This window comes from Pygocentrus nattereri, chromosome 4 (assembly GCF_015220715.1).
Source record: "Pygocentrus nattereri isolate fPygNat1 chromosome 4, fPygNat1.pri, whole genome shotgun sequence".
Taxonomy (NCBI): Eukaryota; Metazoa; Chordata; class Actinopteri; order Characiformes; family Serrasalmidae; genus Pygocentrus; species Pygocentrus nattereri.
Window position 1 is genome coordinate 20099601 of NC_051214.1, and position 14413 is coordinate 20114013.

The window sequence follows — 14413 nt, forward strand, 5'->3', positions numbered from 1 at the left end:
TGTTATGAATACCGTATGATTAGTGAGCTCTTTGAAACAATAACTGAAGCTATGAGACCAAAAAAGTTATTTTGGAAGCCACTTTTTTGGAGAACAAAGTCAGGGGCAGAGGTTGAGGAGGAAACCTGTCATTTCTCAAATTGGGAAGCCGTCTAGCACCATGTCTTTTTCCCAAACCAAGGGAAGCCCGTTGCGGTGAACCTCCATCTTAATTAAAACAATAAAAAGCCAATTGAAACATCTCGATGAACGCATCTGCATGCCAGACTCTCTTAATTGCTGAGGGCTCCGCGAACTGGTTAAACTTTTGCTTCCACTAAAAGGGAACGCTGACACTATGGGACCGTTTCCAAACTGGTGGTTCTCCCTGCGTTTTTTGGGGGTATTTGAGCACAGCAAAATCACACTCAAGGCTTCCTAGCAAGGAACGAGCTCCAATTCGGCAGTTGTGCACCTAGATAAGCTGGCAATTCAGCCCACTGCGCATTCAGCCAAAGGTATGTAGCGTAGCGTGAAAGTTCTTGAGAGCGCTCCTCAATGGGGCCTGTCATATAATCACAGTGGGAGCAAACTGATGTATTCTCTGCCGCACCGCAGGGGCTATTTTTTCCCACCCTTGGATTCATTTAGCTCACTTTTTGACTTCTCATTAGTCCAGATTAGGCTTAGCTTTGCATTCAGGAGAGATAATTAAAGGCCTGGGCGCAACACAAAACAACGTATTTGGTCACAGAGCCCTTGGCTACAGCAATTACATCTGTGAGGTGAGGTGGGGGAAATGTGGGAAGGAGAGACGGGAACTTCAGAAAGGGCTGCAGACCCAACCTCCCATGCCTGTTTTCCTCTGTGGGAGAGCTTTAATGAACAGTTTGTCAGTGGCTGTCGGTAAAAATGGCCACTTGTTCAGACTCCTGAGCTGAGAGGAACAGGAAGGTAATAGCACACGAACCTGTGCTTATAGTAAAAGCTAATTTTGCACCTCATGCCAAAGTGAAGCAGGGGATAATTGGCTGTTTTGGTAATCCTTTTAGTCAAAAACAGAGCCACAGAAGCTGGCAATTGCCTTTTTTGGCAGTGGCATCTCATTTCTTTCTTAGGCAATGCTGGACTTCATGGTCTTGTCATGAAACCAACACATGGAAGCTTTGAATTCTCATACACTCTTCTGAATGAATTTGCTAAAAAAGGCTCTTTGGGATGATGCCATTAAAGGAAGACTTTTAATACCCCAAAGAACATTTCAGATGGTTATTTAAAGTACCATTTTGGTGGAGAGCCTTTTTAACGTTTAAGGAACCTCCACAAATTAGGTAGAGGCTTTTCCTAGAACCAGGACCATTCCTTTTTGAGTACACTCTCAGAAATAAAGGTACTACACTATCATAGGGATGGGACCCTCAAGGGTTCATCTCAGTACCTTTAGTCAGGGAACATAACTGAATCATAATCCACTGAAATGATATATTCTAAGCTGTACTGACTCCACACACCCCGCCTCGCCTCCAGACTTTTATTCTACTTTCTGTTTCGGTTATGAAAAGGTACAAATACCAACTTTTCACCTGGAAAAACTGATTTAAGGTTCACAATCACTTTACACCTTAAACACCTTAAAACCACTGTTGGTGCTTTGAGGGAACATTTACACTGTTTGTACCTTAATAAATGAAAAATGTACCTGCACAGAACCTTCATTTCTAACAGTGTAGATGAAGACAAAGAAACTCTTTACTGTTATTCATTTTTCATCAGCTCTTTTATTAATGGCATCACTGTTCATTAGCAAGGTTGTACCAATGAATCTTGGCTACTGAGATGATTGTCTTTGTTTCAAGCAAGTACCAGCGGACACCCCAGTATCGTGGCCTCAGTCTGGCCATTATCTTGCTGTTGAATGGGACACTCTGGGGCATTAGCTTAAGGATATTATGCCGAATGCCAAGCGTCAACAAGAGGGATACAAAGCCCTCCAGCATTGGGCTGTGGAGCTGTTAATCTGTAATGATTAATTACATTAATTTACAATTAATTACAATTAATTTTTTGTAATGAACCTCCATCCAATACCTTTGGGATTGAGTGAAGTTTGCGATCCAGATCTTATCATCCAACATCAGTGCCTGGCCTCTCTAATGCTCTTGTGGTTGAATGCAATCAAACTCTCTCAGCAATGTTCCAGCATTTTGTAAGAAGAATAGAGGCTGGTACTGCAGCAGAAACAGATAAATGTCCTATTAATATTTTAGGAAGAAATGTTGAAAGGGTTTCAGTGCTCATGACGATGAGTGGCCCAGTCATTGTGGTAACATTGTGGCCCTGTCAGCAAAAGGTAATTATATCTACACCTAGATTGTAGTCTGTACCTCAAAAAGTACACCAAAATGCCAAATTACTGCTGCAAATCTTACAACCCCATTTCCAAAGAAATTGGGAAGCTGTGCAAAATGTAAATAAAATTAAAATGCAATGATGTGCAAAAAATTTAAACCATATTTTTAAAGGAAAAAACTACAAAGACAACATATCAGATGTTGAAACTGAGAAATGTTTTTTATTATTATTATGATTTTTAAAGTTTAGCACTCAGATTGTTTTAATATGGAGCAATGCTGCTGTAATACATACAGAATGTGGTTTGACATCGTCTTGCAGAAATAATCAAGGCCTTCCCTGAAAAAGACGTCGTCTGGATGGCAGCATATGTTGCCAAAACATGTATATATATCATTCAGCATTAATGGAGCCTTCAGAGATGTGCATGTCACCCATGCCATGTGCATTAATACCCCAATAAACCATCATGGATACTAGCTTTTAAACTTGGCACTGATAACAAGCTGAGTGGTCTTTAGCCCGGAGGACAGAGTGCCTATCATTTCCAACTGTGTTGAACCACAGAACACTTTTCCACTTCCCCTCAGTCCATTTTAAATGAGCTCGGCCCAGAGAAGGTGGCAGCATTTCTGGAACCTGTTTATATTTGGTTTCTTCTTTGTGTTTTAGAGTATTAACTTGCATTTGTGGAGGCAGTGATGAACTGTTTTCACAGACAATGGTTTTCAGAAGTGTTTCTGAGCCCATGCAGTGATTTCCACTACAGGTTCATGTCTGTTTTTAATGCAGGGCTGCCTGAGGGCCCAAAGATCACGACCAGCAATTATTGGTTTTTTTTGGCCTCGTCCCTCACATACAGAGATTTCTCCAGATTCTTAGAATCTTTTAATGTCATTATATACTGTAGGCGATGAAAAGCAAAAGTTCTTTGCTATTTTATGTTGAGAAACATTGTTCCTGAAGTTCCTGAGTTGTGAACCCCTCCTCATCTTTACTTCTGAAAGACTCTGCCTCTCTGAGATGCTCTTTTATTCTCAGTCATGTTACAGGTGTTTTTTTTCAGCATTGCACAACTTTAGGAGCCTCCTGTTGCCCCTGTCCCAACTTTTTTGGAATGTGTTGGTGGCATCAAATTTAAAATGGGCAAATATTTTTCAAAAAACAGTAAAATTTATCAATTTCAACATCTGATATGTGGTCTTTGTAGTGTTTTCAATTAAAGACAGTGTTTAAATGATTTGCACATCATTGCATTTTGTTTTTATTTACATTTTGCAGAGCATCCCAACATTTTTTTGTAAACAGGTTGTACTTATTTGCTAGTAAACAAATGAGTAGACATCTCAGTAGTCTCAGTAGAAATCTCTAGCTAAGAAAATGGGTGAAAAAATGTGAAATGATGTAAGTCAGTAAAAACACAGCTATGACTTTACATATCATTTTCACCTTCACACAAGTAATGTTTCGGGTTGAACTGGTCGCTACTCCCCTGACAGTGGCCTTCATAGATTCCCACAGAATCACAGATTCCTACAGAAATCTCACTATGAGTCAGACCTTGGCCTAATCTTGAGTTTAGTTCTGATTCACCACAACTCATCAAGATCAGCATGACCATGTAATTACTTCAGAATATAGATGCAGGATGACAGAAGCACATTCTGATGGGATTGTTCATAAAACACAACCAAAATGTCTTAGTACAGCACAATACAGCAGAATTTCTGGGCCAACTGTAGGTGATATTGAAACTAATAGTTGATAAATTAAAGATTTGGATGGATCTCTGATGGAAAAGTAACTGTGTGCATTGTGTGTAAGAACATTCAGAGAACTGAATCAAAACTTGGTGAAGGATGGATGTGAATGAATTATCTACTATTGTCATCATACACTATATTTCCAAAAGTATTTGCTAGTCTGCCTTCACTCAAGGAGCTTGAGTGAGATCCCATTCTTAATCAAAAGGGTTTAATATAATGTCGGTCCACCCTTTCTAGCTATAACAGCTTCACCTCTTCTGGGAAGGCTTTCCACAAGGGTTAGGAGTGTGTTTATGGGAATTTTTGACCGTTCTTCCAGAAGCTTATTTGTGAGGTCAGCCACTGATATTGGGCGAGAAGGCCTGGCTCACAGTCTCCACTCTAATTCATCCCAAAAGTGTTTTATCGGATTGAGGTCAGGACTCTGTGCAGACCAGTCAAGGTCTTCCACACCAAATTCGCTCATTCATGTCTTTATGGACTTTGTTTTGTGCGCTGATGTGCAGTCATGTTGGAACAGGAAGGGGCCGTCCCCAAACTGTTCCCACAAAGTTGGAAACATAATTGTCCAAAATGTCTTGGTACTCAAGTATTAAGATTTCCCTTCACTGGAACTAAGGGTTCTAGATCACCCCCTGAAAAACATATATCATCCCCATATCATCATCCCTCCTCCACCAAACTTTACAGCTGGCACAGTGCAGTCAGGCAGGTAACGTTCACTAAACCCAGACATGTCCATCAGACTGACATATAAGTAGCGGTGCTTTACACCACTCCATCCAATGTTTTTCATTGTGCTTGGTGATGTAGGGCTTGCATGCAACTGCTCGGCCATGGAAATGCGCCTCTGAACTCTGCGCGACTGAACTCTGCAGTTATTGATCAGCAAAACACTGGGGACTTTTATGCTCTACGCTGCTCAGAACTCAGTGACCTGCTCTGTAACTTTACATGGTCTGACACTTTGAGGTTCCTAAACACTTCCACTTTTCAATAACACCACTCACACATCATCGTGGAAAATCTAAGAGGGAAGAAATTTCGCGAACTGACTTGTTGCAACATTGGCTTCCTACTACAGCACCACACTTGAATTCAGTGAGCTCTTTACACCTCCCCATTCTTTCGCAGATGTGTGTAAAGGCAGGCTGCATGGCTAGCTGCTTGATTTTAAACACCTGTGGCAATGAGACTGACTGAAACGCCTCAATTCAGTGACTAAGAGTGGTGTCCCAATACTTTTGTCCATATAGTGTAGTTGTGAAAATCACTGGACTTCTTACACTCTTAGCCTTACGGTGGAAGTCAAAGGATGCAGAGGATATAGCATTATAACAAAGTTGGGAGAATGAAGTTGTCCAAAATCTCTTCGTGCTAAAGCATAAAGAGTTAGTTTCACTGGAACTAAGGGGCCGAACCCAACTCCTGAAAACAACCCCAGACCATAATCCCCACTCCACCAAAATTTACACTGGACGCAATGCAGTCAAACAGGTACCGTTCTCCTGGCAAGCAGGAAAGCGTGATTGTTCACTCCAGAGAACATGTCTCCACTGCTCTAGAGTCCAGTGGCGGCACTTTACACCACTGCATTCCACGCTTTGCATTGTGCTTGGTGATGTAAGGCTTGGATGCAGCTGTTTGGCCATGGAAACCCATTCCATGAAGCTGTTCTTGAGCTGATCTGAAGGCCACACGAAGTCTGGAGGTCTGTAGTGATTGACTCTGCAGAAAGTTGACGACCTCTGCGCACTATGTGCCTCAGCATCCGCTGACCCCGCTCTGTCATTTTACGTGGCCGACCACTTCGTGGCTGAGTTGCTGTCGTTCCCAGTTGCTTCCACTTTGTTATAATCCCACTGACAGTTGACTGTGGAATATTTAGTAGTGAGGAAATTTCATGACTGGACTTGTTGCACAGGTGGCGTCTGATCATGGTACCATGCTGGAATTCACTGAGCTCCTGAGAGCGACCCATTCTTTCACTAATGTTTGTAGAAGCAGTCTGCAGGCCTAGGGGCTTGGTTTTATACACCTGGGGCCATGGAAGTGATTGGAACAACTGAATTCAATCATTTGGATGGGTGACTGAAAACTGAATTCAGTTATGTTAAACATAAGCTAAAATTGTCTCCACTGAAACAGTCACTACTAAAATATTTGGTATAGGGTCACCTAAAGCAAAAGGATTTTAGTTTGAATTCCAGGTCAGTTAAAAGTTCCGTTTGCTTTGAGCTCTGAATTTGAACCAGTTCAGTAGAATCACACACACTCACTTCTTTTGTGTTGTGGCTTTGAGTCAACAAAAGCCTCCTAAACGCAAACACACTGAAACTGGATTGAACATATTTTTTTTTGGACAATACATAACAATGAATAGATAACATTTAAGAGCTGTACTTGATCCTGTCCTCTCTCCTTTTATTTTCAACCTTCTCAATCTCTTTCTGCCCTCTCTGCTTTTCCTGATGGTTCTGGTTGAGGTGCCATTTTAATAAAAGTGAGTAAGTGTTGAATTGGGTCTACATGCAGAATAATTCTATAATAGCTCATTAATATTATAGCAAAAGTGATCTACGCTTGTTCAGGGTCAGTGCCAGCAGGCTCCTCTACACCACGCACAAACATCCATATGGCTCCTAAATACACACATACATACATACAGTCGTATGCAGATGTTTTAGCCCACTGATTAGATTACTTGTGTACATTAATATATCGCTGATTTCGGGACAAAACCTTGTATCTCCAAAATGGTAGCTTTACAGGAGGTGGAAAAAACATACTTTAATTTTAATGCAAGTCAATGGAACCAGACGTTTTGTCCAAGTAATTTTGGACTGTTTCTTTTGGTCCATTCATCACGAAATTTACACACAATGTAAAGGACAACAGGTATTTTCAAATTATGTTGAAAACTGAAAAATGTAAAAAAAAAATGGAGATACGAGGTTCTGTTTCTGACAATAGAGATATCCTTATTAACATATCAAGCAGAAGGGTGCGAAACCCCCAGCGTTGGGCTGTGGAGTAGATTCTGTGGGATGTAACTCCATTGGATATTTTTGGGATGAGCTGATGCAGAGTTTGTGATCCAGAACTAATCATCCAACATCAGCAGCTGACCTCGCTAATACTCCTGTGGCTGAATGCAATCAAATCCTCACAGCAATGTTCGGACATCTAGAGTAAAGCCTTTTCAAAATAGTAGAGGCTGTCACTGCAGCAAAGTGGGTTAAACTACCAATTAATGCCCTTGATTTCAGAAGACATGATGAGCCTACAATCCTTTAGACACACTGAAAGGTGTGATATATGACGGAGGTTTAAGAGATCATGCACTTACATTTGTTTAGTTTATGGTCATTTTTTAATGACTGTTTTAAAGAAAAGCATAGACTAACAGAAATGCCTGCACACACTGACTCATGTATAAATAACTCAGAAATCCAGAAGGACCAGCATGTAATATTTAAGCATAAATCAGGTCAGGCGTAACATCATGACCACCTCCTTGTTTCTACACTCATTGTTCATTTTATCAGCTCCACTTACTCTATAGCTGCACTTTGTAGTTCTACAGTTACAGACTGTAGTCCATCTGTTTCTCTGATACTTTGTTACCCCCTTTTACCCTGTTCTTCAGTGGTCAAGACCCCCAGGGATCCTCACAGAGCAGGTACTATTTGGGCAGACAGTGAGTGTAGAAACAAGGATATAATGTCATGCCTGATCGGTTAAGTGCAGCTTTGTCTAGGAGAGCAGTCTCCACCTAGTGATGAATCCTCATAATTACAGCATCTGCAACAGCCTGTACAGTTTCCTGGATCCAGTTGGTCAATGTTATCTAGACGCTTGAGAACAAATTAGTGCTGTAGTCTCTACTTCATTTAGTGGTTTGTAAAGAAATAAATCATTGCAAACTGTCTGAGATTGTGGCGCACTGTCCGTATGGTAATTATCAAGAGTAAAAATGTCATGCATTTAGTTACACTATATGGACAAAAATATTGGGACACCTACACACTACACCCACAGGATTTTTATGATATCACATTCTAATCCATAGGCATTAAGATGGAGTTGGTCCCCCTCTGCAGCTCTAACAGTGCCCACTCTTCTGGGAAGCTTTCTACAATATTTTGGATTCTGTGGGAATTTGTGCCCATTCGTCCAGAAGAGCATTAGTGAGGTCAGACACTGATGTTGGACAAGAGGGTCTGGCTCACGATCCCCCTTCTAGTTCATCCCAAATGTGTTGCATGGGATTGAGGTCAGGACTCTGTGAGGGTCACTTAAGTTCCTCCACACCAAACTCACTCAGTTGTGCCTTTATGAACCTTGCTTTTTGCACTGGGGCTCAGTCATGCTGGAATAGGAAAGGTTCTTCCCCAAACTGTTCCCACAAAGCTGGAAACATAATTGTCCAAAATGTCTTGGTGCTGAAGTATTAAGATTTCCCTTCACTGGACCTAAGGGTTCTAAACCAACCCCTGGAAAACAGCCCCATATCATCATCCCTCCTCCACCAAACTTTACAGCTGGCACAGTGCAGTTAGGCAGGTAATGTTCTGCTGGCATTCGCCAAACTCAGACTCCTCTACTAGACTGACCAATAGAGAAGCATGATTGGTCACTCCAAAGAATACATTTCCACTGTCTTAGAGTCCAGTGGTGGCATGTTACACCACTCCATCCAATGCTTGTATGAAGCTGCTCAGCCATGGAAACCCATTCCATAAAGCTCCCAGCACAGTGTTTGAGCTGATGTTGATGCCAGAGGAGGTCTGAACTCTGCAGTTATTGATCAGCAAAGCACTGGGGACTTTTATGCTTTACGCTCCTCAGAACTCGGCGACCCGCTCTGTAACTTTACATGGTCTGACACTTTGTTGCTGTGATTCCTAAACGCTTCCCCTTTTCAATAACACCACTCACACTTGATCGTGCAGTATCTAGGAGGGAGGAAATTGCACAAACTGACTTGTTGCAACATTGGCTTCCTACTTTGCACAAGTAACTGTAATTACACTCTTAGCCTTATGCTGGAAGTGAAAGGATGCAGGAATGCTTTAAAAATCCCTTACAGCATATCCATTTGGTAAAATAAAAGTAGAGCAGTATTTTTACAGAACTCTTTGTCCAAGCCCCCCTGAGCAGGCCAAAGAGAAACCCATCTTCCTCTGGTCAACACCAGATAGCAAAACAATAACATAAACGCAATAAGAGTTGTAAAAATGATGAATACAACAATTATGAATGATTACAAGAATTAGGGGCAGCCAATGCTTAAGTTTCCTCTTATCTTTAAAATGTATTAACCTATTTACACTTATAAAATCAATAAAACATGTTATTTGATTGGGGTGCCCAAACTTTTGTGTACAACTGTAACTACTACAAATTTCATGCCACACTGTAAAGAAAAACATTAGTATACATAATTGTTCTCCAGATTGTTGAACCAAAATATGCTTTGTTCTCCAGTTCCATCAAAGACCACTATCAGGTCATGCTGCATCTCTATGAGCTAGTGACCGCTGCCCTCTTGACTCGCCCCTCTGAAATGTTGAGACCACACCGCAGTCTCACACACAGACCTTCTCCTGAGCCGACCGCATCCTGTGTCTCGTATGCAAATGCGCGGCTTGGAAGCACATGTGCAGGGAAATCAAAGCTGATTATCCGTGCAGGAGACCACGGCCTGGCGCTGTAGGATGAAAAGAGCCTGGGGTCACTTTTTTCTGCTCTTTTTTTTTCCTTCTTCGAGTGAAAACCACACATTTTAAGTGTGATTACAGACCAAAGGCGCTTCTACACAAGGCTTTGGTGGATATTCCAGACAGTGCTAATGAATCAGGCTTCACTACTCAGGAACACTAAACTGCCTTGTGCTTATCTCAGGACAAATCTTAATGCATATTTTATATACACCAATCAGGCATAACATTCTGACCTCCACCTTGTTTCTACGCTCATTGTCCATTTTATCAGCTCCACTTACTGTATAGCTGCACTTTGTAGTTCTACAGTTACAGACGGTGGTCCATCTGTTTCTCTGATACTTTGTTACCCCCTTTTACCCTGTTCTTCAGTGGTCAGGACCCCCATGGACCCTCACAGAGCAGGTACTATTTGGATGGTGGGTCATTCTCAGCACTGCAGTGACACTGACGTGGTGGTGGTGTGTTAGGGTGTGTTGTGTTGGTACCAGTGGATCAGACACAGCAGTGCTGCTGGAGTTACGAGCTCCGACCACTCGCTGCACAGCCAGCAGTTCGTTCTCCAGCTCCTTACATTAAATTCCTAAACTTTCGTCACCACTGAGCAGCTTTTCAGTCGGCAGCTGTGACAGAAGAACAGCTAAACAACCTGGAATCAGCCAGAAATGAACCCAATACCATTCACCAAACGTGTTGTCTGATATTCAGAGTCTGACCAAATCAGACTGAGCCATAAATCTGACCCAATATCAAGTTCAGCACAGTTTAGTCAGTTTTTTCCAGATCAGTATTAATGCTGTTTTGTTCCAGCCAGTCTGTAAAGCTTCTTACAGCCCGTTTAGTGAATGCTATTGGGTTCATTTCCAGGTTGTTTAGCTGTTCTTCGGTCACAGCTACTCACTGAAAAGCTGCTCAGTGGTGACGACAGTTTGGGAATTTAGTGTCGTCTCATCTTCAGAGTCTGACCAAATCGGCTGTCGATCTTAAAAGTGTCCTTTTTATGTTTGTGGCAAAGTAAGAAGTAAAAATGTTCAAATGGCTTGAGCGTCTCCTACAGCTGTCAAAGTCGTTGCATAGCAATGGCGTCTCCGCGTAGTAACACAGTGTTTGTGAAAAAGCTGTGATGTTATGCCGAAATAACTGCACGGGTAGAGCGCTTTTCAACCAGCTTGCATGGCTTGAACTAACTGATGTATAATTACAGACAATCCACAATATGATGGAGAGTGCATTATGTTGTACTGTGATGTAATTGATCATGATAACGAAAAATACAGTTATATTACTCAACAGGATGTGTACTTATTACTGCGGGCACCTGAACAGCGTAAATGTGTAACTTTGACTAATTCTGTTTCTTTTTTATTGCTTGAAAGATTAATGAAATCACTCTGATACTAAGGCAGTATAAACGGAGCTACAGTGAACTGTAATGTTTAATGCAGCTGCACATGAAAACAGTGCTGTAACCATACATTCATTCAGTATTCTGGAGTGACTTCTTCCATTTGGACACAAATTATACATATTACTGCTTGCTAATAAATTCAAGAAATCGCCCTAAACTGACCAGCATGCATGCATTAGATCAGATTAGATAACCAAACTACCTAAAGGTTAAGCACAAGATCAGATGTTTGTGTTGAATCACAGTAATTAAAAAAACCTACAAAACCAGATAAATACATGTTAGTCGACTGCAGTCAGAGCTGCAGTGGCTAAATTTAGATGACTGGGTTCAGGGAAGGCCCTTAAGAGTAATTGGTCAATTTCTTTGAAGCCAACAAGGAAAGTAGTACTTACAAACACAAACTTAGTTAGATGGCTTCTGACCAAAGCTGTCTTTTAAGAAAGAGGCCTTAGATAATGCATGGCATTTGTGTGGGCTCATGTACTATAAATAGTCATAATTCCTTTTTTCCAACCTCCCTTTTCCCTTTAAATTACACGACTTTTATTGTGCCTTTCAGACTGACCTTTGTTCTGATTGGCTGTCCTGAACCGTGCCTGGGTCAAAGAGTCATCAGGGCCGAAATACAGAACAAACTCATTAGTTCTGTTGAATGTCTGGATCCTTTGAAGCTGAACTGCTTTGGGCAGAATGAGCAGCCACACATAAACACGCTCATCATTGTGACATCACAGCAATGATGAATTCAAAACGGGCTGTTTTGCAGTTTAGTTCACTTTTAGAAAACGGATAGTTCTGGGCCTAAAATCTGATTGGCTGAGCTGCATTCAAGGCCGATTTATGAGGAGCCTGGCCACTTCCTATTTCCCCCATTATATCAAAAACAGACCTGCTATAAACAGCACTCGCAAAGGAGTCCTCAGTGAATAGCAGTGAATGGAGCTCAACGGCTTAAAATGAAAAGTTAAAATAGTTTCTAATCACTCGCCCAGAACTTTCATTTTAGAAAGCAGAAGGATGGATTTCACTAAAAAAAAACAAAGAAAACTCTCCTGTATGTTTCCTTTATTCTACAGCCAAGTAGAATGGTTTTTGGGCAGCAGAACGCTGGCATTACTGCTAGTGAGTGCTGATTGGTTGGCGAGCGGAGCAGCTCATTGGCTGGCATAGGGAGCAGGGAGGCGTTTGAGATTAAGGCCCAGTGTGAGAAGAGGACGCCGCTGGATTGGTGCGGAGACTCGCGATAGGAAATTTAGTGAACAGAAAGTACTTATAAAGTGAAAATTTTGTATTAACCACTTCTGTGTTATAACATGTTCACTATTATAGGACACAAAGTTTAAAAAAAAATCACTAAATGACCGCAATTTGCTGTGAGCAGTCTTCTCATTCAGTGGTCCATGGTTGGTTAGCAATGATACTGCATTCTAAAGGAACTACTTTTCTTGGTGGAATACTAGTTTATGCTGCTTTTTATTATTAATAACTTTGTTAACGTCCTTTTATCCTGTTCTTCAGTGGTCAGGACCCCCATGCTCCCTCACAGAGGAGGTACTGTTTAGGTGGTGGGTCATTCTCAGCACTGCAGTAACGCTGACATGGTGGTGGTGTGTTAGTGTGTGCTGCGCCGGTCTGAGTGGATCAGACACAGCAGTGCTGCTGGAGTTTAAAAACACCTCAGTGTCACTGCTGTACTGAGAACAGTCCATCAACCAAAAATATCCAGCCCACAGCGTCCTGTGGGCAGCATCCTGTGACCACTGATGAAGGACTAGAGGATGACCAACACAAACTGTGCAGCAGCAGATGAGCTATTGTCTCTAACTTTACATCTACAAGGTGGACTGACAAGTAGGAGTGTCTAATAGAGTGGACAGTGAGTGGACACAGTGTTTAAAAACTCCAGCAGCACTGCTGTGTCTGATCCACTCGCACTAGCACAACACACACTAACACACCACCACCACGTGAGTGTTACTGCAGTGCTGAGAGTGATCCGCCACCCAAATAGTACCTGCTCTGTGAGGGTCCATGGGGGTCCTGACCACTGAAGAACAGGGTAAAAGGGGGCTAACAAAGTATCAGAGAAACAGATGGACTACAGTCTGTAACTGTAGAACTACAAACTGCACCTATACAGTAAGTGGAGCTGATAAAATGGACAATGAGCGTAGAAACAATACATAACGTAATGTTATGCCTGATCGTTATAATTAAAGTAAGGAAGGAAAATGAAATAAATTGGACTGTGAGTGGAAAATGAGTGATAAGTGGAAGAGCAGTTTAGAAACTGTTAAACCAACATGTTGGCTTACACACAATCACAACTTTCTTATATGAAGTTTATGTTTTTTTATTCTAACACTGATATTTTACTATACACTTACAGCTTTATATAAACAGCTGTATAATTCTCAGGTGTACAGTGTTTGTACAGTACTGTATATGGAATGATTCAAAAATTGTCACTCAAGTCATTTTTAAGCATATCTCACTGAAAGTGCTGTGTAGTGAAGATTAGATGTCTTGTAAAGGTGCCTCGCATCCAATTTTGTAAGCAAATGTTTTGTTCTGTAGGAAGATTAATCTCACAAATAGTTGGAATTTTCATATCCAGACTAAATCCACCAAATTTTCTGTAAAACAGAAAATAATCACTCATTAATATGCATGAATGAAGCAGCATAAGATGACATGAATTGGATTTATCACCTTTTAATTGAAAGTTTCTTTATAGCATCCATCTATTCAGGTAATCAGTCCATTATTCTCCCCAGCAGCTGTTAATAAATAAGCACAGAATTCATGTAAAACAAAAAATTGAATGCTCAGGCTTGGATGTAGGCATGATAAAGATTAGTGTGATGTTTAAGGTGAAGCTACAGCCATCTCCACTTCCACGTACTGCAATAACAGACTGCAACGTTCCTTCACTGCCTTCAGTGAAGGTGTCCATGTTGAACATGAATGCAGTCGGTATGAGGTACGAAGTCTCCGTCGTAAAGAGAACTGAACTAAAAGCATATTCTTTTCAGCTAAAAGAAAATTATTTGATGCGTGTTTATCACATATTTATTCCAATCAAACTGACAAGTTCAGATTTGGTCAAAGCAGCTTACAAACTATGTCATTTTTACCCATGAGCACCACCAGGTGGTGAGAAATTAGTGAAGGGCTGA